Below are 24,276 nucleotides of genomic sequence, written 5' to 3' on the forward strand. Positions count from 1 at the left end.
AATATGCACAAAGTCAGGCAAAACCCTTGCTCAAACTGTGGGTCAATTAGTCCTTTCTCCCTTGGGTCCAAAGTGTTATCACCATGGAGGATAATGAGCTAAAGCCAAGCAAGGTCCTCTGGAGCTCAGAGGTCATGGAACAAGAGTTGAAAAAAATGGGTTCCAAATATTGTAAGTCTTTCAACACTGTTTTCTAGGTATTCTGTTAAATATCCCACTGGGACACTTCTTTTTGTCAAACCTAACCACATTTCTTTGGACTTGCTTCTCTGAGTGATTGCAAATATATAAAGAATTTAGATGAAAAACAGACCTGTGGGGTTGGGTTTTTTTCATTGTTTAAAAAATGGTAGTAAATGTTCACTTCTCAGAAGAGTGATAGTGATTTTATTTATAGAAATTCCCAAAGTGACAGTTACAGAAATAATCTGTGGCAAACAAGTTGCAGAAGATTTTTCCCTCAGTCAGATCATGTTCTTTCTTTCCAACACTGCATAAGAATTGCCAGGGAAAGAAGCTGTATTATGTAGCCCTCATCATCGTTTCAACTTGGAAGGAGAAAACAGTGAGGAAAAGCTATAAGGCTGGGGAAGATAACAGCCTCCAAACAGGATAGATATAAAGAAGATAGTCTCACTGTGCTCTGGGCTCAGTGAGAGGATAAAGCAGACTTACTTATTATTATTTGTAGTAGTAGTACTGCTAGGAGTAGCAGTGATAGAATCATAGAATCATAGAATCAATCAGATTGGAAGAGATCTCCAAGCTCATCCAGTCCAAGCTATCCCCCAGCTCTATCCAGTCAACTAGACCATGGCACTAAGTGCCTCCTCCAGGCTTTTCTTGTTGGGAAAGTGTTAAAAATACAGGTAGTGAAAAGACAAAACTATGGAGCTAGCTCAGGACATTGTAGCATTTCCATCAGTGAGTGATTTTATGAACAGAGGGTAAACAAACACATGCAGGGATAGCTTAGGTGTGTGGTTGCCCAACTTGCCCACAGTGCCACAGGGATCTGGGAGGGACTGTGAAATGTGTCTGAGGAGACTAGTTTGTATGCACCACCCAGCATCTTGTTTAAGGGAACTCTAAAGGGACTGAATGTCCTCTGGAAAACAGCACAGCGAGGCACAGAGATTTTGGAAGACGTTAAAAGTGAAGTGCTTGATCTTGTATCAGGGCACAACATGGAAATGACCTCAAAGTCCCTTCTGATCCTACGTTTCTGTTGCACTATGAGGTAACCTAGCAGAAATGTTCTGTGTTTGGATAGGTGTGCATTGGTAACTCCCAGGAATTACAATAAAAAGAGACACATATTTAGCCTGGAGGAGGCTCAGGGGTGACCTTATTGCTGTCTACAACTACCTGAAGGGTGGTTGTGGCCAGGAGGAGGTTGCTCTCTTCTCTCAGGCAGCCAGCACCAGAACAAGAGGACACAGCCTCAGGCTATGCCAGGGGAAATATAGGCTTGAGGTGAGGAGAAAGTTCTTCACTGAGAGAGTCATTGGACACTGGAATGGGCTGCCCGGGGAGGTGGTGGAGTCGCCGTCCCTGGAGCTGTTCAAGGCAGGATTGGACGTGGCACTTGGTGCCATGGTCTAGCCTTGAGCTCTGTGGTAAAGGGTTGGACTTGATGATCTATGAGGTCTCTTCCAACCTTAGTGATACTGTGATACTGTGATACTATTCCTATAGAGCACTGCTAAGCACCATTTAGCATATGTATTTCAGAATAGAGTCTTCAGGAACACTGGAAAATAGTACTGGACAGTTTCAGTAGCATTTTCTTGTTTACAATGGTAGTATGAAGAGTGTTTACATCAAATAGTCAAAATTCTTAGCTTCCAGACTTTCTGTTAAGCATGTGGACTTTAAGGCTAGTAAAGCCTTTGTCAAAGTACAGCTCTAAAATAGTCCATTTCAAAGAGTAACAGACTGCTCAACAATCCTCACTAAACTCATGATAGAGATCCAGCTGACAAAAATGCGACAGCACTGTGAACTTGAGTTTGGCATACATAAAGAAACCCAGTGTTGTGATGAATAGATACCATCCTGACTCAGCAGAGCACTCAAACAGATACTTGCATTCTCCAGATATCACAGCAACTCAAGTATTTGAGCATTCAAGCATGCCTGCCATTCAGGAATCTTAAGACCGTGCTTTAAATTTCAGTTTTACTTTCTAATGAGAGAGGATTGAAATGACAGGAGAGACAGCATACATCTGCAGCAGAAAGAGACCAAACAGCAAAGGATCCCATCACTTCTTGCTGGTGATCAATTCAAATTCTCTGTGTTATTAATAATGCTAGTATTTTAACCACTCAAAAGCTGAAGAAATTCAGGACTGAGGTTCTCCCATGAACCTTGGTACTGCCTCTGGCCCCTCTGCTCCTGTCTTGCAGGGTTTCCTGTAACTTGCTAAGCCAGGGGAGGGATTTACATTCTTTTCTGCAAAGAAACAGAAACTTTTCTCTAAACCCTTGCTGCCTGAAAGCACTAACTGCATTTATGTGCATACAACACTCTCCTGTTGATATGTCTGTTGCTCCTTCAGAAGAGAACAAACCAGTATCATTACTGCCTAAGATGGTGCAGTGGGGTGCAGCGCAGAGCAGAGAACGTGCTCCTTGTGCTGGGAAATGCAGCCTGCTTTTGACAACCTTGGAATGACTAACATGGGATGGGAATAGGTAAGAACAATGCTTTAAGAACAGCAGAAACAGCGTGGCTGCAGCTTTGGGCTGAATAGGCTTTTAGGGCTAAAGAAAAGCAGGTCAGCTCGTCCCAGTGAGAACAAGGGATAAAGACAAGGGAAAACTGAAGAGGAGAAGCTGGAACAAGTGCTGCAGGTCAGAGGCACAAGAGGTCACAGTGTGGAAGAACACAAGAGAGAAATTGTGTGTGGCACATGCCCAGCCAAAGGTATTTTTCTCAATATTTGCATAATTGCCATCACGTGTAGCGTGCCACCAACTGCGGCACACCACAGTGGCACATGGAGTTTTGGAACTCAACTCTGGAAAAGAGTCCAGGAAAGTATTTAGAAGAAGCTAGGAGGTATGACTTGACTGGGACAAGCTTGTGTGTGTGTAACTGAAAACTGTTGCCAGCCTGTTATTGTAGCAAATGAATCTGTGTGTCTGTGTTTTGTCCTCAGAAACAGCAGTGTGGATTTTCTTCAGCTTCAGCACATGGAGCCATACACATGCATGCCCACACATGTCCTTTCTGAACTGAAAAGCAGTGTGAGCAATCTCATCCCTCAAGTGTCCCTTTGAAAAAGTTTTAAACCACTTAAATTAGGTTCCTAAATGAGAAAGTGGTTTCAAGAGTAGAGTTCATAGATTAAAGGAAGAGTGAAGCGCATCCACAGAGACTAAATAATTGAATCATTGCAAAGCTGGATGGAAATGTATCCAAAAAAGCTGGGATTTATTGCAGAACTCTTTTCCCTCTTGCTTACACAAACTTTATAATAGCTGTTTTCTGTGACTATTCTGTACAAACTGGGAGCAGCCTCTGGGCTGCTCTCAAATTTACTTTGGCTTCTGCAATAGTAATTAAGAGTTACTGGAACTGTGCAGTCTCCTGCCATGCCTTTGGTACTGTCAGGCCAGGATGCAGAACCATCCTGCTTCCGTGGGCAGCGGTGAGGCTGCTTCCTCCAACCACCTGCTCAGTGGGTGCCTGCTCCCAGCCAGGGGCCGCATGCTGGGCAGGGACCACAGCTGTCTGCATGAAAGCCTTGCTCCAACAGCCCACTTCCCCTCAGCTCTTGAGCTGACACGTGGAGAGGCTCAGGAACTTTTATTTGAATCATTTGTGTAAATCAATGGCTAAAAGAGGTTTTGTAGATTTGAAAATATTTCAGCAGTGAGAAATTTCACGTGGGGCCACAGTCTCAAGTTGTGCTGGGGGAGGTCTAGGCTGGATGTTAGGAGGAAGTTGTTGGCAGAGAGAGTGATTGGCATTGGAATGGGCTGCCCAGGGAGGTGTTGAAGCAAAGCCTGGATGAGGCACTTAGTGCCATGGTCTAGTTGACTGGCTAGGGCTGGGTGCTAGGTTGGACTGGCTGATCTTGGAGGTCTCTTCCAACCTGGTTGATTCTATGCAGCTTAACAGGAGTGTTTCACTAAACTTGCAGCTTTTAATGTGGTGGCTTTTATGTTGGAGATGGAACATGAGGCACTTAGTGCCATGGTCTAGTTGATTGGATAGGGCAGGGTGATAGGTTGGACTGGATGATCTTGGAGGTCTCTTCCAACCTGGTTGATTCTATGATTCTATGATTCTACTTTCTGCTTATTTCAGATAGCAGGATTGATGTAAAACATCTGTGTGACCTGATGCTTCCTGCCTAGAGACATCACTCTGTATATGTAAGGACCCAGCAGTCTGCAGGCATGCCGAGTATTACAGGGTTGACACTGTGAAAATATCCTCTGAATGTGGATGCTGTATTTACAGAAAAGAAAATACAATTGCACTGTGACAAAATGCTTTAGTCTTAAGTTGCTCCAATGCTAACAATGCAAGGAGAGCAAAAGGGAAAATTATCTCACCTGGATGTGGGGGTGTAAACATATTTTAAACTCAGCCTACATTTATAGGCAATGCATGCACTGTTTACACCTTTTTTCAACTATAGCCCGTGGTGGCAATTATGCAGATATTGACAAAACTACCTTTGGCTGGGCATGTGCCACACACAATTTCAGTAAAGGCATCTGCAGCGCTCGTGTGGCCAACACCAACATCTTCAGAAATGACCCTGTGCTAAAGCTGTCAGACGTGGAGTGTTGGCTTCAGGTACCTGCCAACAGAGACCCCGAGGAGGATGTCACTGGGAGAAGTGAAACAATACTGGGGGCTCTGTCGGGATTAACCAAGGAGCTTGTAAAAAAAATAACATCGGCTCGGTATTTATGGGCTTCTCACTCAGTAATCTGACGGGCTGCCAGCAGCCCTTTTTACCGTTTGGGCAAGGCAGTTTCACTTGCGTAAAACAGATGGGCAGGTACCCTTAAATGTGTCATTAAAGGGCCCTTGGCCACAGCGAGTCCTACGGAGGAGATGCTGGTGCTCGGTGCTCCGCGCCCGGCACAGCACCTCCGCGTCGCGGCCCCTCCGCTGTGCGGGGGGGAGACGCCCCTGCGCCTCGCCTGCTCTCCACGCGGAGTCGCGGAAGCCTGAGCGCGCCCTGAAAGCGAGTAAAGGATGGAAGAAAGGCAGATGAGTGAGTGAGTGAATGAATGAATGCGGTGGACGCTGCTGCGGAGAGCGAGCTGAAAGCCTCAGCCTTGGCTGAGGATCGGGGCGTCGAGAAGGTGAGGGGAAAGAGGGTTGGGGATGAAAAATCATCATCTTTTAAGCACCTCTCCGAGCACCCCCCGAGCTGGGGGCAGGCGCGCAGGGTGTCTACCCGCAGGCTTCATCCGGCCGCTGCCGGGGGCGAGGGTGAGCAAAAAAAAGGGAAACCCTTTATTGTCCTTGTGGCTGTTCCTCGCCTCCCCTGCCCGCCTCCCAGGCGGCGCTCCGCGGTGCCAGGATTTCCTTGCAGCCGCCCTCCCCACCCGCAGCCCTGCCGGCAGCGCCGCCTCTCCGCGGCTGCCGCTCGCCGCCCGCGGCCCCGCGCCGCGCCCCCGGGACACGGGGAGCCGCCGCCGCCGCCCGCCCGCCCGCGCACTGACAGCCGCTCACACGTGCCGCGGCCGCCCCGAGTCGCGGACGGGCGGTTCTGCTGCCCTCCCGGCTCCGCACCGGCGGCAGGGAGGAAGGAGGCAGCGGCGGGGAGCAGCCGGCAGCGCCGTAAGTCGGGGAGCGGGCGCGGCGTGCTCGCGGGACTGTGCGGCCGAGGCTGGCGGCCGGCGAGCGGGCAGGCAGGGGCCGCTCCCTGCCGAACGGCGGAGGGGCCGCTCCGCGCCCGCCTCGGCGGTGAGGGCCTGGGGGAGGGAGGGAGGGAGTGCGCAGGGACGGAGGCTGAGAAAAGCGAGGAAGCTGTTCGGGGTGACCAGGGAGCGTATCCACTAATGCTTGTGTTTGCCTGGGGGATAGGTGCCGCAGCAGTAGCACCGCGAAGAGCGTGTTGAGGTGTTTCTGTGTCGCTGCAATGGCGAAATTAAATTCGCCCCTGCAGTCGGTTTACCTTCTCCGGCGTACTTTGACATACCTGATCTTGCGCCTAGTTGGGTGGGCAGGAGGCTACCTACGTGTCCCCGAAGCGGTGCGGGCACTGGTGTGCGGGGTGTGCCTTTTTGCTGCGCCTTTCCGCGTGGGCTTAAAGTGAGCCCTGCGCTCGGCTGCGCCGCCGCTGCCGCACTGCTGGGGCTGCGCCCAAGGCACAGGCAGCGCCGGGAGATAAAGGCAGCGGCCCGGCGAGGTGCTGGTTGTGGAACAAAGCCTTCAAGTCAGTAAGTCAAGTTAAGAGTTTGTATGGAGTTGCTGGTGAAGGGATGAGGAGGGCAGGTTAATAGGAGACACTTGATGCGTTTTCAGCTGACATGAAAAAGCGGCCGAAATAGAGGAAGTAATTAATTTAGGACTTGCGTCACGGGAGACTGTTGGTGTGTTTTAAAACTAGGGAGAGGTTTTATTAGGAAATGTTTAAGGTCATAAATATTATCATGATCTCTTACTTTCCTTTAGAAAATACTTGGGGGAGGCAAGGAGAGCTCCCAGGAGTTACATTACTCATGCATAAACCATTATTTTCACTTGCATGTAGGTTATGAGTATGGAACATGGTAGGGAGAAAAAAAATCAGAGGCTTTAAGGTATGAAAATCAAAGACTAAACAATTCTTAAAAGACATGCAGTACCAGAAACGTTGTAATCCGTCTGCTGCAGTTCAGACGCTTAGAGGAGTGACAGAGATACCAAAAAAGGCATCATGAGCCTCAGCACAATTCCAGGAGCAGAATCTTCTTCACTACAGAAAAGGAAAGCTCATTTCTGGAAGCAAGAAGTGACAGATGTGGCATCTCAGCAGCTGGCTAAACATGAAAGCATGTATCAGCAGGTGACTGTGGTGGCAAGGGTTTATTTTTGAAGTGTCTTGTACTGAAAGGGTCCAGCCTTTTCTAGCACTGGTGTGGAGATTTGCTTTAGCTCTATGGCATGTTAAAAATAGTCTTGAAGCAGAAGCATTCAGAGAAGTGTGAGAAAACTCTTACATTCAAGGCACTCCTTGCCTTAAACATTTGCTTTTTGTTATGGCATGCAGAGGAGAGGAATTGAGCAGGTTCTTCTGTCAGTAGGGTAGTACTGAAGGGAACGTTTTTTCTGGCCTCAGCATGGGCCACTGGTATCTGGGAAGGAAACAGTGGGGCCTATCTCCTCCTTAGATGAAAGATAATCCCTGTTCTCTCAGGGGCACCTTGTGCATCCACAGAAGTGAAAGTCACGCTGCAGAGACTGCCTCGGTGCTGCGTTTCTTCCGCGATCCGTACAGCCAGCCAAACTCCACCAGGAGGTGGCCTGGGTGAATTTTGGAGAGGAAAGAGATAGCTATCACCTAAGAGGCAGCCCGGAGAGGCTCTTGCCCTCAGGCATCGTGGCTGTTTTCACTGCTGTGGCTGACTTCAAAGAGGCATCTAAAACTATTGCGAGCCACTTGTATCAGCTTCGCTGTAAGCAAAGAGAGCCATGGTTCATGGCAAAACATGTTTTGCTCTCGGCTTTTCATAATTGGGTATGCTGCCTTGGTTTACAGTCTTCTAAGCTGCTGTTTTTAGGAGAAGTTCTGGTCCTCTGCCCAAGTCTTGAGAAATACTCTGGGCTAGCAGAGGGAGCTGGCATTTAAGAACGCTTCCCTCTACCGTGCAGAATTTGCCATCAAGTTCTCCTTTGCTTCTTGGCACTGAGATTGTGTCCCAGAGGCTCAATGATACCCTCTGAGCAGTTCTTCCTGTGCATTGCCCACGTTGAGAGAATAGCTGTGGAACAGCTCACCTCTCCGTTTTGCCTTTTCATAGTGGTGTAAAACACCACAGCCTTTCACCCTCCCACCGGAAAATGTCACCTTTGTAGGGAAAAAAACAACCCCAACAGCAGTATAAATAAAAAGTGATGGGGTTGCTGGTTCGGTTTGGTTTTGTGTTTTGTTTTTGTTGTGACCAAGGCAGAGTAAGTATTTTGTCACAATCTGAACCATCTTGGGAAGGAGTGGCTAGCTTTCCCTCCTCCAGTGGTGAAAACGAACAGGGTAGAGCATGACAAAGGATTTGAAGCAACACCTGGGCAGGGGAGGGTTTTGTGTGAAACAGGACAGCACACTCAGGTGCAGCATAGAATCAACCAGGTTGGAAGAGACCTCCAAGATCATCAAGTCCAACCTAGCACCCAGCCCTAGCCAGTCAACTAGACCATGGCACTAAGTGCCTCAGCCAGGCTTTGCTTGAACACCTCCAGGGACGGTGCCTCCACCTCCCTGGGCAGCCCATTCCAATGCCAATCACTCTCTCTGCCAGCAACTTCCTCCTAACATCCAGCCTAGACTTCCCCCAGCACAACTTGAGACTGTGTCCCCTTGCTCTGTTGCTGGTTGCCTGGGAGAAGAGACCAACCCCACCTGGCTACAACCTCCCTTCAGGTATTTGTAGACAGCAATGAGGTCTGCCCTGACCCTCCTCTTCTGCAGGCTGCACACCCCCAGCTCGCTCAGCCTCTCCTCATAGGATTTGTGCTCCAGGCCCCTCACCAGCTTTGTTGCCCTTCTCTGGACACCTTCCAGCACCTCAACATCTCTCTTGAATTGAAGGGCCCAGATCTGGGCACAGCACTCAAGGTGTGGCCTGACCAGTGCTGAGCACAGGAGCAGAATAACCTCCCTCGTCCTACTGGCCACACTGTTCCTGATGCAGGCCAGGATGCCATTGGCTCTCTTGGCCACTGAGTACAAGCTCAGGTAAAGTCCATACTTGAGCAGAGAGCTTTTTCTAGTGCTCTGTTTAAATAAAGACTCGTGAGTGACATTGCTGCAGACAAGCATTGTTTACCACATTTGACAGCATGTGTAACAGGAGCAGGCAGAACTGGCTAGCAAGGCGTCTTGCTTCCTCATAGTTTAAGGGTTAAATCAAGACACAGTAAAGCTTCAGAAAACATACTGCCAGGGTAAAGTGAGATAATTACAAATGGAAGGAGTCAGCCAGGGTAACAAGATATATTTATACCTTTACTAGGGTTTCACTGACATTTATGGCATGAATAGTCAGGTGTAGAATCAGGTGGTTTATGGCTCTGCTACCAGCTAAGTCCTCAAGAGCACAGTTAGTTAATAATTTTTGTAACCAGCTAGAGATTCTTATGAGAAGATAGTGAATTGCTAACTGTGGTTCACTCCTTTATGTTTCTATAGGTTTTGTTGTTGGGTTTTTTTTTTTGCCTCCCCCTTTATTTTTTATGGGGGGACATAAGCCATTTGCAGAGCATTTACAGGCTTACCCTGCGTTATTAACAAACACATCTGAATACCAAAAGCTCTCAAAATGTAAAAGGAACCACTGAATACCTGGACTGAATTGTATCTTCGTGACTATAGAAGCTTTTTATGTGAGGTCATTTTGTGTTGTTTAGCAAAAATCATCTGAAATAGTCATACTTGCCATTGAAATTATGCAAGTTGCACACCCAGGGAGCCACATTAGCCACATGAAGGGTTTCAGCCCCCGCTATGTGTGGGGCAGCAACGTACAACTTGGCTATGTAAATGTTGTGCTAATGTTGTTTACTTGCAGTGAATGCAAGAAGAAAGCACACCAAGTGTGATACAAGTTTAATAGGGGAAAAGTCAGATCATGAATTAATTGGCTGATCGAGTGAGTTACTGTGCTGGGGTTCCTTCTGCATGAGCTAAGGGAACTCTTCTGTGGTTACGTGTCCACAGCAGCTGACCTGTAGAGATACAAGTGCTGATGAGAAGCTGTGGTCCAGGAAGCTAGGTGTGATTTGCTTAGTCAGGTCTGCAGACCTGTTTAAATGTATTTAGATGGCAAATTTTTTTAGTCATCTGTAGACAACTTTTAAAAAATAAATACTTCTCCCTGGCTTTGCTGGTGAGATCTAAAATGTAGGGCTTGGAGTCTGTATTTTTTATCCCACTGCTTTGAAATACCGAGTGCTTCAAGTCTGGTTCTCACTGTTTTGCTGTGGAACTTTTGTGTGCATCTGAATGTTGTCAGTGTGCTTTAAACAAAGGAAGCAGGTGTGGAGTCTTAATTACAGGTTTGGGTTTTTTCATGTTAGGGTATTAGATGCTGTCATAAAAATAGTAAATAAAATCAAACCCCCTGGAAATAGGTGTTGGGGGGGTTTGATTAACTTTTAAAAAACCCTGTGCAACATATCAATAAAGTCATAGAATCACAGAATCAGCCATGCTGGAAGAGACCTCCAAGATCATCCAGGCCAACCTAGCACCCAGCCCTAGCCAGTCATCCAGACCATGGCACTAAGTGCCTCATCCAGGCTTTGCTTGAACACCACCAGGGATGGTGACTCCACCACCTCCCTGGGCAGCCCATTCCAATGCCAATCACTCTCTCTGGCAACAACTTCCTCCTAACATCCAGCCTAGACCTCCCCCAGCACAACTTGAGACTGTGTCCCCTTGTTCTGTTGCTGGTTGTCTGGCAGAAGAGACCAACCCCCACCTGGCTACAGCCTCCCTTCAGGTAGTTGTAGTTCAGACAGCAATGAGGTCACCCCTGAGCCTCCTCTTCTCTAGGCTAGCAATGAGGTCCCCCCTGAGTCTCCTCTTCTCCAGGCTAAACACCCCCAGCTCCCTCAGCCTCTCCTCCTGGGGTTTGTGTTCCCAAAGTCAAGCAGACCTACAAGCCTAAAGCCTGCTATGCTGTAGGAAAAAATGGAAATAACCACAGCAAATGCTGATGCTTATGTAAGTGCATTATGGCCTCATTATTTCTCATAGCCCTCCTGCCTCAAACAGCATGTGGGGTGAAAAGCTGAGAAGTAACAAAAAGAGAGGCTATGCATAAAATTCGATGTCCTGCACTGTCATAGTCCTTTTGGGTGGTGCTGAGCAATACTGTAATGTGGGTGGTGAAGAAACCAAATAATAGTTGCACAAGGAATATAATCTTGAGATTTCCTAACTTTGTATTCTTGAACTTTGCAACCATATCATGTGCTCCACATATGATATTTCTAATTATGGGGTTCAGAACTCTCAGTGATACCACTTTGCAAGAAAGATCAAAGGCCGTTTGCTGCCACCACAGTCAGCATCTGTGAAGCATTTCTCCAAAGAGGTTGTGGAACTCGTTCTCTGGCCAGCAGAGCACTTTGTCATGATCTTTACAAGCAGAAACCTTGATACCTGTAAGAGAATGAGTAGTATTGTTTCAAGTCTTCATCAGGAAACAAAGAGGCAGGACAGAGATGGTAGACAAGATCTGAGGCATACGTCTTTAGCAAAGAAGAGGTTGGTGGATCTTGTTGCTTTGATAAACACTTTCTCTTTTACTCCTATTCTAGTAAAGCTCCTGTGCTGGGTTTTGGAATATTTTAATGAGAGAAATTAGGTTATTGGCTGTGAAAAGAAAACAATATGATGTCTATTCCACTCATAGGTTTTCTTAGACATATAAAAACAAGGGCACAAACAAAGATAAGTCAGTCTGAGTCTCTCCCTGGCATCTGCTGTATTAACTGCTCCTGCCTGACCCTGTGCATAACCCAACCAATCATTTCCTTCTAAACTCCCTTGCTGGTTCTTCCATATATATATTCTTCTATCTCTGTAATACAGTGTAAATATCTGCCTGTATATTGTGCTAAGCTGTGAGTATAAAGCTTCATTCCTTAACTTCCAGCCAGCTGAGTCTAGCCAGGGTGATTTCATTGGGGGGGAGGTTGGTAACTCCCAGAAGCACTACAGCTCCTTACTAGCTTTTAAAAGGATGTTTTTCTCAAGCCAAATAAGTAGGTTGGTTCCTGCTCTTTTTTTGTGTGATGTTTTTCTGAGTGCTTGGGTGGTGCACACTGGTGCTGTACACAAGCATAATGGATTAGAGTTTCACCCCCACGTTTATGTTCTTGCATTTTTGTTTCCTTTTTGCCTTATTTCATTCGTTTATGAGTGCATGGATACCTCTCATTAAGGAAGCATTTACATTTTACAAGAATCAATATTTAAATCATTAGAATGTTAAAAAAAAAGAATCTTTGTGGTACCAGCACATTTTTTTGGTGTCCCTTCTCATACTAATACTTGCTAAGTCTAACCTTTCATGTTGTATTTATCAAGCTACAGTGGTCAGAAATAAGTCCCATTCTTTCTTTCACAGAATTAACCAGGCTGGAAAAGACTCCTAAGATCATTGAGTCCAACCTATCACCTAGCCCTTCTAATTAACTAAACCATGGCACTAAGTGCCTCATCCAGCCTCCTCTTAAACACCTCCATGTCGTTTCACTGAATTTGGGTTGACCAGTTATTTCTTCCTGCTGAGTTGTTTGTGGAGCTAGAGCAATGTAAAGAGAAGGGGAGGTATTTTGATAGAGAAGGACTTCTGGAAGACTTTAGCTGGCACTAAGCTACTGAATCATTAAAAAATTACATCGTTAAAATACCTTAAAATTAATTGTCCTAGTAAGACACAGTGTCAGGAGAAGACACATTCCCAGATACAAATATGAATGTCAGGACTAGCTTTAAAAGAGCAGAAGTGGCAGAGCCTGTGAATTTTGATGGGTGATATGTACATAGGAGTAAAGGGCATTGTGCTAGAGCAGGGGAGTACAAATACGTAGTTTTGTTTAGTCTCATTAGAGAAACAGTTTAACAGCTGCAGTTAAACTTCTCCCACCTCTTTCTAATCCTCCAGTAAACAAACACAGATTGCTGCAGAGGAAGGGTAGAAAATGTTGGCTTGAATGGAAGATGATACTTATAAGAAACTTTGAAAGCAAAGTCTGAAATGAAAGCTGCCAAGACATCTGAAGGGTAGGTGGACATGCTAAAAAGGCATCATCTAAGAAACTGAGTGTATTCTCTCTGTAATAAAACAGTGTGTGGCACTTGCAGAAGTTAGGACCAGCTGTCTCTGTGTCTGCATATGTGAGCCTGTGTCTCTGTTAAAGATCCTTCTCTGAAATGCTACCAGATGATTGTTCAGGTGCTATGATTCAGTGTGTTCTGCCAGTCCCCCTGGTGAGGCAGCTGGTCACTAGTTAGTGGCCTTTATGAATTTCAGAGTTTGGTGGGTTTGGGTTAATACCCTGAAAGTACAAATGCGGTTGCAGAGTCAAGTTTTGCAGTGTAAACAATGTATAGGAGCTTGCAAAAAGTGGTGAGGTAGCATGCTGCCAAATTTGAGAACTACCTCAGTTTCTGATGAGTGAAAGTGAATGAAGCCACAGCTAGTTGTTTCACTGTGCTTTTCTTCACAACTGAGGAGCTGAAGTTTGACACTGGAGCCGCCATCCCTGGAGGTGATCAAGAAGAGACTGGATTAGGCACTTAGTGCCATGGTCTAGTTGAGTGGCTAGGGCTGAGCACTAGGTTGGACTGGATGAGCTTGGAGGTCTCTTCCAACCTGGTTGATTCTATGATTTTGCTCAGTCATGGATTTGAGTTGCCTTTGTTAGAATGTTGCACTTCACAATGCTTCATTTTCCCTGTTCACTCCAAATAGGGTAACTTGCTGTGAAATATATGCCCCTTCTGCTTGCACAGCATTGGAGGAGAAACACCTTTTAAAGCTTGCAGGTCTGAAATTGTTCATGGCAACTTGAGAGGAAAGAATTAATTCAGTTCTCCATGCAGGATTCAAAGTAGTGTCAAACATACATGTCTGCTGCTTCCTCTTATTTCTTTTAAAGGTCATAAATAGGAGTTGTACTTGGGGTGGAGGTTCATTGCTTTGCAAATGTAGCATGTGTTCCAAGGTGTTACTTGTGTTGCTAAACCTTGCAGTACTCAATTGAGGGCATGAATGCTAGGTTTGGCCAAGGAGCAAATGGCTATTTCCAGGTATGTTGAGGTGCTGGAAGGTGTTCAGAGAAGGGCAACAAAGCTGGTGAGGGGCCTGGAACACAAACCCTATGAGGAGAGGCTGAGGGAGCTGGGGGTGTGCAGCCTGGAGAAGAGGAGGCTCAGGGGGGACCTCATTGCTGTCTACCACTACCTGAAGCAAGGTTGTAGCCAGGTGGGATTGGTCTCTTCTCCCAGGCAATGAGCAATAGAACAAGGGGACACAGTCTCAAGTTGTGCCAGGGGAGGTCTAGGCTGAATGTTAGGAGGAAGTTGTTGGCAGAGAGAGTGATTGGCATTGGAATGGGCTGCCCAGGGAGGTGGTAGAGGCACCATCCCTGGAGGTGTTCAAGCAAAGCCTGGCTGAGGCACTTAGTGCCATGGTCTGGTTGAGTGGCTAGGGCTGGGTGCTAGGTTGGCCTGGATGCTCTTGGAGGTCTCTTCCAACCTGGCTGACAAGGATACCTGGCTGCTTCTGTGGCTTGGATGCTGACAGTCTTTACACTGGTTTTGTTTTCTGAATTAGTGGAGGTTTTTCTTGTCATAGTTACTGTGTTTTAATCTTTGACTTTGTCTTTGACTTAGTGTTTGAGCAGAAGTCTTTGTCAGCACTGCAGGTGCCTATGCAGGGATCTCTGAAGGCTGGTGACGTGTACTAGGCAGGATATCACTCCTCCCATGACTTGAATTCTGACTCCCTGAAGCTTGGAAGAGTCATTAAAAATTTGCTTTAAATGGCCTTCAGGAAAGGAAAAAGTTCATCTTATTAAAGGATTAAGTAAATAAAGATGCCCTTTACACAGGAAAGTAGGTCCTCAAATGATGTTATTTTTCTGCCTGCGCTGTGCTGCCTTCCATACCAGCTGTGTGAACCGCTACATGAATGACTTTGCAGCCTGTGGTAACAGCTCATTCTTGGTCAGGTTTAAGGTCCATCCATGCCCAAAGGGATTGCTGCACCTCGTTTCTGTGCTGTTAGAGCTGTGTAAATAAGACATGTGATGACCAAGTGCAGTTATAATTGTCTAGAAGGAAATGTCACACTGCAGCATGCAGCCTTGGTGTATATATGCTCAGTTTCAGTACTAGCTTCTCCCAACTCTGAATTACTGCAACTTTGATAAAGTATAGGCTGAGTATATTTAACTGGGGTTGGTTTAGTCAAACCTAAACATAATTTTTGCCTTTTGCAACTGATTGCTCCTCCTTACCAGTCCTCCAGTATGCTCTATATATATGAGGAGCAAATATCTGAGATTTCTAAGAGGTATGCTGAAGCATTACCACTAAGACAGGTTGTTAAACTCAGGTTGAATTTGGCTATCAGACACCTGGCAAAGTTCTCAATATCCTGGGAGCCGAGTCCTACTGCTGATCAGTCTTAATTCCATGGGCAGTGGTTTTGACAGTGGATTATATATTTAATGGTCAGCTTCAGGATCTTGCTGTTCTTTGACTTCCCTTGTCAAAAGCAGGGAAAGGAACAGGGCAGCTGGTGCTGAGTGGCATGTTTAGCAGGTAGTTGATGCTTGTAAAGGGAAGTGAAAGAGACCTTACATGCAAGGCTCTGCTTCTGTACTCAGCACTGGTCAGGCCACACCTTGAGTGCTGTGTCCAGTTCTGGGCCCCTCAATTCAAGAGAGATGTTGAGGTGCTGGAAGGTGTCCAGAGAAGGGCAACAAAGCTGGTGAGGGGCCTGGAACACAAACCCTATGAGGAGAGGCTGAGGGAGCTGGGGGTGTGCAGCCTGGAGAAGAGGAGGCTCAGGGGGGACCTCATTGCTGTCTACCACTACCTGAAGGAAGGTTGTAACCAGGTGGGATTGATCTCTTCTCCCAGACAACCAGCAATAGAACAAGGGGACACAGTCTCAAGTTGTGCTGGGGGAAGTCTAGGCTGGATGTTAGGAGGAAGTTGTTGGCAGAGAGAGTGATTGGCATTGGAATGGGCTGCCCAGGGAGGTGGTGGAGGCACTGTGCCTGGAGGTGTTGAAGCAAAGCCTGGCTGAGGCACTTAGTGCCATGGTCTGGTTGTCTGGCTAGGGCTGGGTGCTAGGTTGGACTGGCTGATCTTGGAGGTCTCTTCCAACCTGGTTGATTCTATGATTCTGAGGTAGAAGAGGGGAAGATAAGTGGATTTGAATTTCATCTTGAAGGTCCTTTCCAACCTAGATGATCCTGTGATTCTGTTTGGCCTGTGAGGGCTGCAGAGATGCAGTTTGGTGTTGTAATCTGTTACCTAATGTCTAGCCTAGTTTCTGTTGAAACATCTGATTGCTTTTGGGGTTTTCATTAATGTGGGCTTTGGGGCAAATTAAATGTAACCAAGGCCCCAACAAAGATCTGACATTCATTTTCTGCTGAAGAGCTCTTTATACAAGTCAACACCAATTTGCATCATTAAGCACATGCTCCACTCAAGCTGCCCAACAGGACTGGACACTGAGACAGAAATTGCCTCTTGCAGTGGCTTTCTTAGGAGATGACAGCCACTTAGGCCCAGCTTGCACTTTGGCTTATATATGTGTCCTCCTTTACAGCTTTTGTGGGGAGGCAGTAACTGGTTTATAGCAGTCTGAAATTGATGTGATCCTTTTTGATTGGGCCATGTATCTTGTATTTCCATAGATAATAACTAACAACTGGAGAGTCACCTCTCTTTCCCTGTGCACCCCAAGGATTTACAGCGGTTTAAGGTGTTTGGGAGAGCTTGTTCAGGTAGGAGAACGCATCATAAAAAGCTGCAGCTTGTCTCTTGCAACAAAGGCAACTTGTTTTGGTTGAGCATGGTGTTACACCACTGTGTTTGCCAAGTGTCAGGCTTTGAATAGGATACTGTGCAATGAGTTTGTTTTCTCGTAGTCTGTAATCCTTTCAGTTTAGCTAACATTAATGAGTGGCAGCATTACTGTGGCTGATTTTCTTTTGATCATGCACAGCTCTGGTCAGGAAATGAGTGAGGAGCATGAGTCATGATTGCATTACCCTGATGTGACTGCCTACTAGAAGTGTTCTTTTTGCTGCAAATACGTTTTCCCTTGACACTACTTCTCCAAACAGAATGTCCACTTCCAAGCACTTTGAAATACTGACCTTTAAGCAGAGGCATTTATGCTCTCTTGCAGTCTCAAGGCAAAGTTCTATGCAGGAGCCCCTGCAGAGTGCAAAGAGAACACAAATGTCTGCAAAATGCTTTTCCAGAAAGCTGCAAAGGACAGGACTTGACTTGCAGTACATGAGGTCTACTTGGCTTCATTGGATACCACATGTTTCCCTGACCCATTTAACTGTTGTGCTCTGTTGCCTGCACATGCAAGCTCCTGGTTGTCTTCTCTATATGCAGATGCTGTCGTCTCAAGCAATGTCTTAGAGGTCTACTTATCTTTTGAAGTATGGCTGCAGTAATGGACAGTACTGGCTGAGGTAAAACCCCTGTGAGTGTTGAGTAGGTAGTTTGAGTGGGAATTTGGACAGCAGTATTTCAGGCAGTTTAATTAAATACATGGCATTTAGAGTTTGAAAGAAATACCAGCTGCTAATCAGTGAAATAGCTTTATTACTGAATTGCCACTGTGCCATTCTGAGTACTCAGGCAACATAAATCTGGACAAGTGCTGATGATATTAATTTCTCTCAAAGTAAATGGATTAACTCTGCTGAGTTCTAAGAGCAGGATGTGAAATACGCCTTGGCACTTTGATACTATGGATAGACTTCTGTTCTGGAATATAATCAGTTTAGTACAAGCAACTCAAGTTAAAAGGATTGAGCATCTGTGGCAGAGAGATCTCAGGAGGAAGTGGAGTCCCCTGCTTTTCTGTCCATCATGATGCCTTCCTGTCCCCTGGGGCATGCCACAGGTGTCACTGGCATGCTGCAGAACAGAGTCAGGATATGACATATCCTTCATTATCACTTATTCTACCAGGTTCTTACCTCGGCTCAATTTTTGCCTGCCCAGGGAGGTGATGGAGTCACCATCCCTGGAGGTGTTCAAGCAAAGCCTGGATGAGGCACTTAGTGCCATGGTCTGGTTGACTGACCAGGGTTGGGTGCTAGGTTGGAGTGGATGATTTTGGAGGTCTCTTCCAACCTGCTTGATTCTCTGATTCTATGAAACTGGTGAAGTTGTTTTGTTAGGTCTATACTATGAACTCACAGTGAAGATGTCAATGTGTTTCTGTTATTGTTTATTACAAAGATGCTGATAAACTAGTTACTTATGTTAACAGTCAACCTTGAATTGCGTATAGATAGCATTCTAGAAGTCCTCTTTAGTCCATAATTTCATCTCCATTGCTAAAGACACTGGAGAGGCCACACCTTGAATGCTGCATTCAGTTTTAGGCTACTCACTACCAGAAGGACATTAAATTGCTGAAACATGTCCAGAGAAGGGCAACAAATCTGGTGAGGGCTCTGCAGAGCAAGTCTTATGAGGAGCAGCTGGGAAGATTGGGGTTGTTTAGTCTGGCACAGAAGAGGCTGAGAGGAGGTCTTATTGCTTGCTACAGCTACTTGAAATGAGGTTGTAGTGAGGAGGAAGTCAATCTCCTTACTGTGAAGTGATAGAACAAGAGGAAATGGCCTCAAATTGTGCGTTAGGTTGAATATTAGGAAAAAATTCCTTACTGAAGGAGTGGTCAGGCATTGGACTAGGCTGCTCATGGAAGTTGTAGTCACTGCACCTAGAGGTGTTAAAACAGTGTAGACATGGCACTTCAGAATGTAGTGTAATGGCCATGGTGGTGTTAGGCTGATGGTTGAACTGAGTGATCTTAAGGGTCTTTTCCAAGCAAAGCAATTCTGTGGTTCTGTGACAGTGGCATGAGATGGGCCAAAAAAAGAAACTGAGTGAAGATTTTCATAATCCATTGAAGGATTTCCTTGTTTCTGCCTGTTGATCTCATCCTAATGACTGTTCAGCTCCCTAAAGGAGGCAGAATTGCAGCAGAGCAGAGAATTCATCCTACCTCATTGTCAGCCTTTGTATATAGAGAGCTCTCTGGCCTTCAAGTTTGTTTTAAACCTAGTTTATCAGCCACTTCAAGATGGCAAATACTATTTCAAGTGAAACACTTTGAGAATTGAATAATAGGAGACTTGGTGATTATAATCTGACTGGCTCACATGTATGTTTCAAGGAGATGATAAAGAATATTTGACTTAGAGATGAAAGGCTGATGAGGATTGGAGGTGGGGAGTTCAGGTAGGGTGTTTTTTGGTTGGTTGAGTGTTTTGATTGGGATCTTGCAAGGTGCTTTTATTTGAGATTGCTTTTTGTCAGGAGCTTTCAGTTAATCATAGAATCAACCAGGTTGGAAGAGGCCTCCAAGATCATTGAGAACACCTCCAGGCACAGTGCCTCCACCACCTCCCTGGGCAGCCCATTCCAATGCCAATCACTCTCTCTGCCAACAACTTCCTCCTAACATCCAGCCTAGACTTCCCCCAGCACAACTTGAGACTGTGTCCCCTTGTTCTGTTGCTGGTTGCCTGGGAGAAGAGACCAACCCCACCTGGTTACAACCTCCCTTCAGGTAGTTGTAGACAGCAATGAGGTCCCCCCTGACCCTCCTCTTCTGCAGGCTGCACACCCCCAGCTCGCTCAGCCTCTCCTCATAGGGTTTGTGTTCCAGGCCCCTCACCAGCTTTGTTGCCCTTCTCTGGTCACCTTCCAGCACCTCAACATCTCTCTGCAATGGAGGAGCCCAGAACTGGACACAGGACTCAAGGTGTGGCCTGACCAGTGCTGAGTACAGGGGCAGAATAACCTCCCTTGTCCTACTGGCCACACTGTTCCTGATGCAGGCCAGGATGCCATTGGCTCTCTTGGCCACCTGGGCATGCTGCTGGCTCATCTTCAGCTACTATCTACCAGTACCCCCAGGTCCCTTTCCTCCTGGCTGCTTTCCAGCCACTCTGTCCCCAGTTAAGGAACTGTTAAGCTAGAAATCCTTTAAAAGAAACACACCAAAATGAAACAGAAGAACTGTAATGGGAAAATTTTCATTTCAGTGTGACAGCAGCCTTGGGAGCTTAGTGGAGCTACCAAGTCATTTGGAGCTACCAGTCTATCAGAAGTTGATAGAATCTGTGTGTAATTTGGTGCTTTTTCTTGCAGAAGAGTTGATGAAGAGTTGCCCATTCCTTCTGCCAGAACTCCTTGATCTCCAAGAGTGATGTTTCACAAAGCAGCTGAGATATTCAAGTGACTTGTTACAGATGAAAGTCGCAGTCTCCTTCCTAGCCTTGTGATCTTGCGCTCCTTTCTCAGTTGGTTTTCACACAGTGCAGTGTGCTCAGCTGGCTTAGAAGGGGTCAAGTGTATGCACACAGTAGGGGGGAAGGGGCAGAATGCCTTTCTGACAGCAACAGTTATATTGGGCTTGAACTCTATTGAAGCAGTGCTGTAAGTCACTCTGCAGCTGTTGGTTAAGACGTTGCTGTAAACGGAGTCAGTAGGGAGAATTGCTCCTGTGACTGGTTGTAGGTCTTTCTGCCTGTGGTGGGTGCAAGGCACTGCAGTGCAGAACCAGCAACCAGTACCCAGAAGAGAGGAATACAGAGCAGGAACTTCTTAAGCTTTGAGGTCTGAGCTGTGTTGGGGGACTGCACCGTCTGTGTCAAAACAGAAAGCCATCTGTGCCAACCTCCTTCAGAATTACAGAGAGTGTCAATTTGTAATCCATTTAAACTGATAGGAGTGCTGGTGGACATCAAAAGGGGCAGTACTGCCTGTCTTAATCCACGTCTTCCCAAATTCTTCCTTATGGCAATGCCAGCACTTATGTGAACGAGCTTTGAGTTGTGTCAGGCTGCTGATTTGGCTAAAAACTGCACCTTGGAAACAGAATAGTCTTTCAGTAAGTGCTTTACCTGGGACACTGCTTGAGGATCCAGGTTTCTTGATGTTCGTGCACAAACAGCATTTTGAACCTTGACCCTTCGTTTGTCTCTGGCTTTGTAATCTTAGCAGTTGAGGTGCTTTCTGGCAGTCTGTTCTTTTAAAAGAGACTGTGGAAGAAACTAAGGCATCCGTGCAAACTGAGCTGTGTGGAAGGTGATGACTGCTGAGTGGACAGAAGGTTCACAAGGTGGATTGAGAAGTGCCTCTGGAAATATTAGTCTTTAATACCAAGCAAAACGCTCACTTGAGAGTGTGGAGTGACAGGAATGAAAAGGAGCAAGCGTTGCAGCCCAGCTGAAACTTTGGGTTTTGCTGGGCTTGAGTTCCCCTGGCTTGGCTCCTGTTTGGATTTATTAGGAAAGGGATCTAACAAATCTCTTCAACTGGAAGAAAAGTCCTTTCATGTTTTTCTTTTTTCCTCCTAAATAAGGTCTTCCACTGTAGACTGTTGGTCTAGGACCATAGCCTTCAGGTCACACATTGGGTTTTTCAGGTGATTTCTCACTCAGCTATACAGTCACTTAGTTACTGAGTTGAAAGTAGCCAAAACAGAGCCTCTTTTAGCAGCCAGATCACAAAAAGGTCTCGTTTTAAGGCAAAGCGAATGTTAGTGCATGGCTTGATGGAGAGATTAGAGTGTGTTCGGTCCCTTTTCTTAGCCCATGTGTGCTCTTGGTCTTGCTGAACACAAAGACTGTGTAAGTTCTTGTGACAACTTTGTGGCCTAGTTGTTTTGGTTTTGCAGGATCTGAACTAGGGGGAAAGGGTCATTAATCCCCTTTTTATGTGCCAAAACTGGATTTATTATATTTTCTTACCATAACAACTACTTTTAAAACCCCAACACACTATATATTGATAGATCCTTCCTTATTTCAGTGTAAATTAAATATGACTAGCAACAATATTTTATACTGAATTAGTATTTCCAAATTTGTATTTCATCTTCATTATTTCATATTAATATTTAATCTGCCTGTAGTCTGTACTCCTTTGGCAGTAGTTGACAGAGAGGTTAGATATGCAAGAAAAAAAGTCCATTTGCTTTGAAGCCTATGTTAATGGTACAGAAAGCTTGCCCATTGAGGAGGGAAGCCTTATCTTTTACTTACAAGGTGGAATGTGAAGATTTTCAGTAGAGTGGCTAGTGAAATCTGCAACAAGGGGAGCTCTTGTTCTCAGCAGAGAAAGTGATGCTTGTCTTAAAAGCACATCGTTGTGAAAGTTCTTACCAAGTGTAAAGACTCTTGCGCTGGCCAAATGGTAGACGAGGTCATCACAGTTGCAGGAACTGCTGTCTAGAAAGAGAGGATTATAATTCCTAACGCTGGAGCCTCTTGCAAGGACGTCTGAGGTAGTGTGGTTTTACACTGCCCCTTACTGGGGTTTTCTCATAGTGCAGGAATTAAAGGAGATTGGGATGCCCAAAAGTTTGCTCTGTTTTGGAGGTTCACATTCTGCCTCTCTTCCCCCTGCAAACAGCATTGAGCTGAGTAAGATGGAGTGCTCTTTTTGTATGTCAAAACGAATTCTTTATATCAGCAGTTGCTTTACACTTGATTTTAGTATTTCTTGATGCTTGGGTGTTTCATTGTGTCATAGAATCAACCAGGTTGGGAGAGACCTCCAAGATCATCCAGCCCAACCTAGCACCCAGCCCTAGCCAGTCAACCAGACCATGGCACTAAGTGCCTCATCCTTCAGGTTTCTTAGAAGTTCTCTTGAGAAGTTTAGTGATGCTTTTTGGAACATACCCAAAATGGTGGAAGCTATGAGGGCTTTGAGTGACCTAGAATCTGTCTTTCATTTTTTAAACAAGTGACCAACAGGCATAACTTTGGCCAACACTGACACTACATTGCCATTCATTCCAGACTAAAAGATCTGAAAGAATCAGGAATTAAAAATCAGAGACAATTTGGCCTGTTACTCCTGAAAAGTGAGGCAGAGCCAAGTTCACTAGATAAACAACCTCACCACTTGGATGCTTTGCTAAGAATAGTCTTCTCTTTGGAGTCAGGGGTATCGTGACAACTAGGTGGTTGCTTGGTAGAATGATAGAGGGAGAAACAATGCAGTGAATGTTTCCTTTTAAAACTGAAAGGTTTTAAAACTGAGTTGACTGATCAGTTCTGCTCCCATGGCATGTGGCACAAGTAGAGCTCTTACTTAGGACTTAATTTTCTATCTTACAGTACTCACATGGAGTTAAGGTGGTGGAGCTTTGGTATGTAATTGAATCTCCTGGTATTCTGCAGACCTTAATGAATTGCCATTTTTTGGTGTAGAAGGAAGCTTTAAAGTGTCTTTAACTGATAGATGAAATCAATTTGATTTTCAGAATTGTTCTTAAAAGTATACAAAGTCCTCACCACTGACTGAACAGTTAACTTTCATTTATTTATATGTGTTGTAATTTGTGGGGGAGAACTTCTCAATGATATTTGAAGTGCAGTTAATATCTGGTGGGAATCAAAAAACCAAAATACTAACCTGGCTAGACACCCAGCTCTCCTTGTTATGGACAGGTAGGTACTTCACTGTAAGAATTAATTACTTGGGTTAAATTACTTGTGAAAAGACTTAAATACTTCCTGGCAAAGCACAAAGCTTTAAAATTGACAATACTTACTGGGCTTAATTTGATGAACAAAGTGTCTGCTAGGGCATGGATAAAAGGCAGCAGAAGATGTCTTCCCTTCACTTACTGCATGTAACAGTCTTGCAGTGCAAAACATGGAAGCTTCTTTTATGGATTAAAGGTGATGATGGACAGTGTCAGGGATTCCTGCCTGAGTATTGTGGTGAGGAGGAGTGATCTGTGATGCCCTGGTGGTCCATGGGCATAATAGGGGAAAGCACAAAATCAATCAGGAGAAATATGCATTTCTAAGATAGTTCAGGAGTCAGCAACTGGTACTGTGTGGAAGAAACACTCCATTAAAGAGTGTTTTACCATGAACTGTTGGTGCAGTAGCCTGTTAGCACATGAAGACTGCTTCCTCAGACTTTAGAGACCGCATTCTTATAGGATGATTGGGTTTGCAAACACCGTGTGCTTTGATTGCACAGAGCACTTCTGAGTCACTCATGGCCTGCCTAACTCATGAGGTAGGCTATAACTAATTGCTATGAAGAATTCCTGCAGTCTAAAGGCTGTGGTCACAAGAATTAATCTCTTATAAGGCATCTGCATTTGGATGTTTCTAACTAATTGTAAAGACTTGGGCTAGCATTTTTTTCGAGTGCCTAAAACTGTCCTGTTCTCACTGTTGTTAGTGATGGTTGGTCAGAGTCCCAGCACTAAATGGGGGTTCTGAATTTCTCTAATCCAAGGTGGTCTACTCCATTGCCAAGAAGAG

At 45.6% G+C, this 24,276-nt stretch overlaps 1 protein-coding gene across 4 annotated transcripts in view; it reads left to right on the forward strand.

The window, feature by feature from the left end:
- The window catches only part of CDC42EP3 (CDC42 effector protein 3), a 36,742-nt gene that overhangs the window by 9,928 nt on the left and 2,538 nt on the right, over positions 1–24,276 (forward strand). The window contains exons 1-2 of one of the 4 annotated variants that reach the window (XM_064158734.1): positions 5,674–5,817; positions 16,633–16,722. The exons of 1 other annotated variant lie outside the window; for it this stretch is intronic. The gene's annotated coding sequence lies outside the window, so the exon portion shown is untranslated. Of the gene's footprint in view, positions 1–5,069; positions 5,337–5,673; positions 5,818–16,632; positions 16,723–24,276 lie in introns of those variants that run through there. 2 more of the 4 variants (XM_064158733.1, XM_064158732.1) reach the window with 2 other exon arrangements.

The sequence above is a fragment of the Pogoniulus pusillus genome, chromosome 18 (assembly GCF_015220805.1).
Source record: "Pogoniulus pusillus isolate bPogPus1 chromosome 18, bPogPus1.pri, whole genome shotgun sequence".
NCBI lineage: Eukaryota > Metazoa > Chordata > Aves > Piciformes > Lybiidae > Pogoniulus > Pogoniulus pusillus.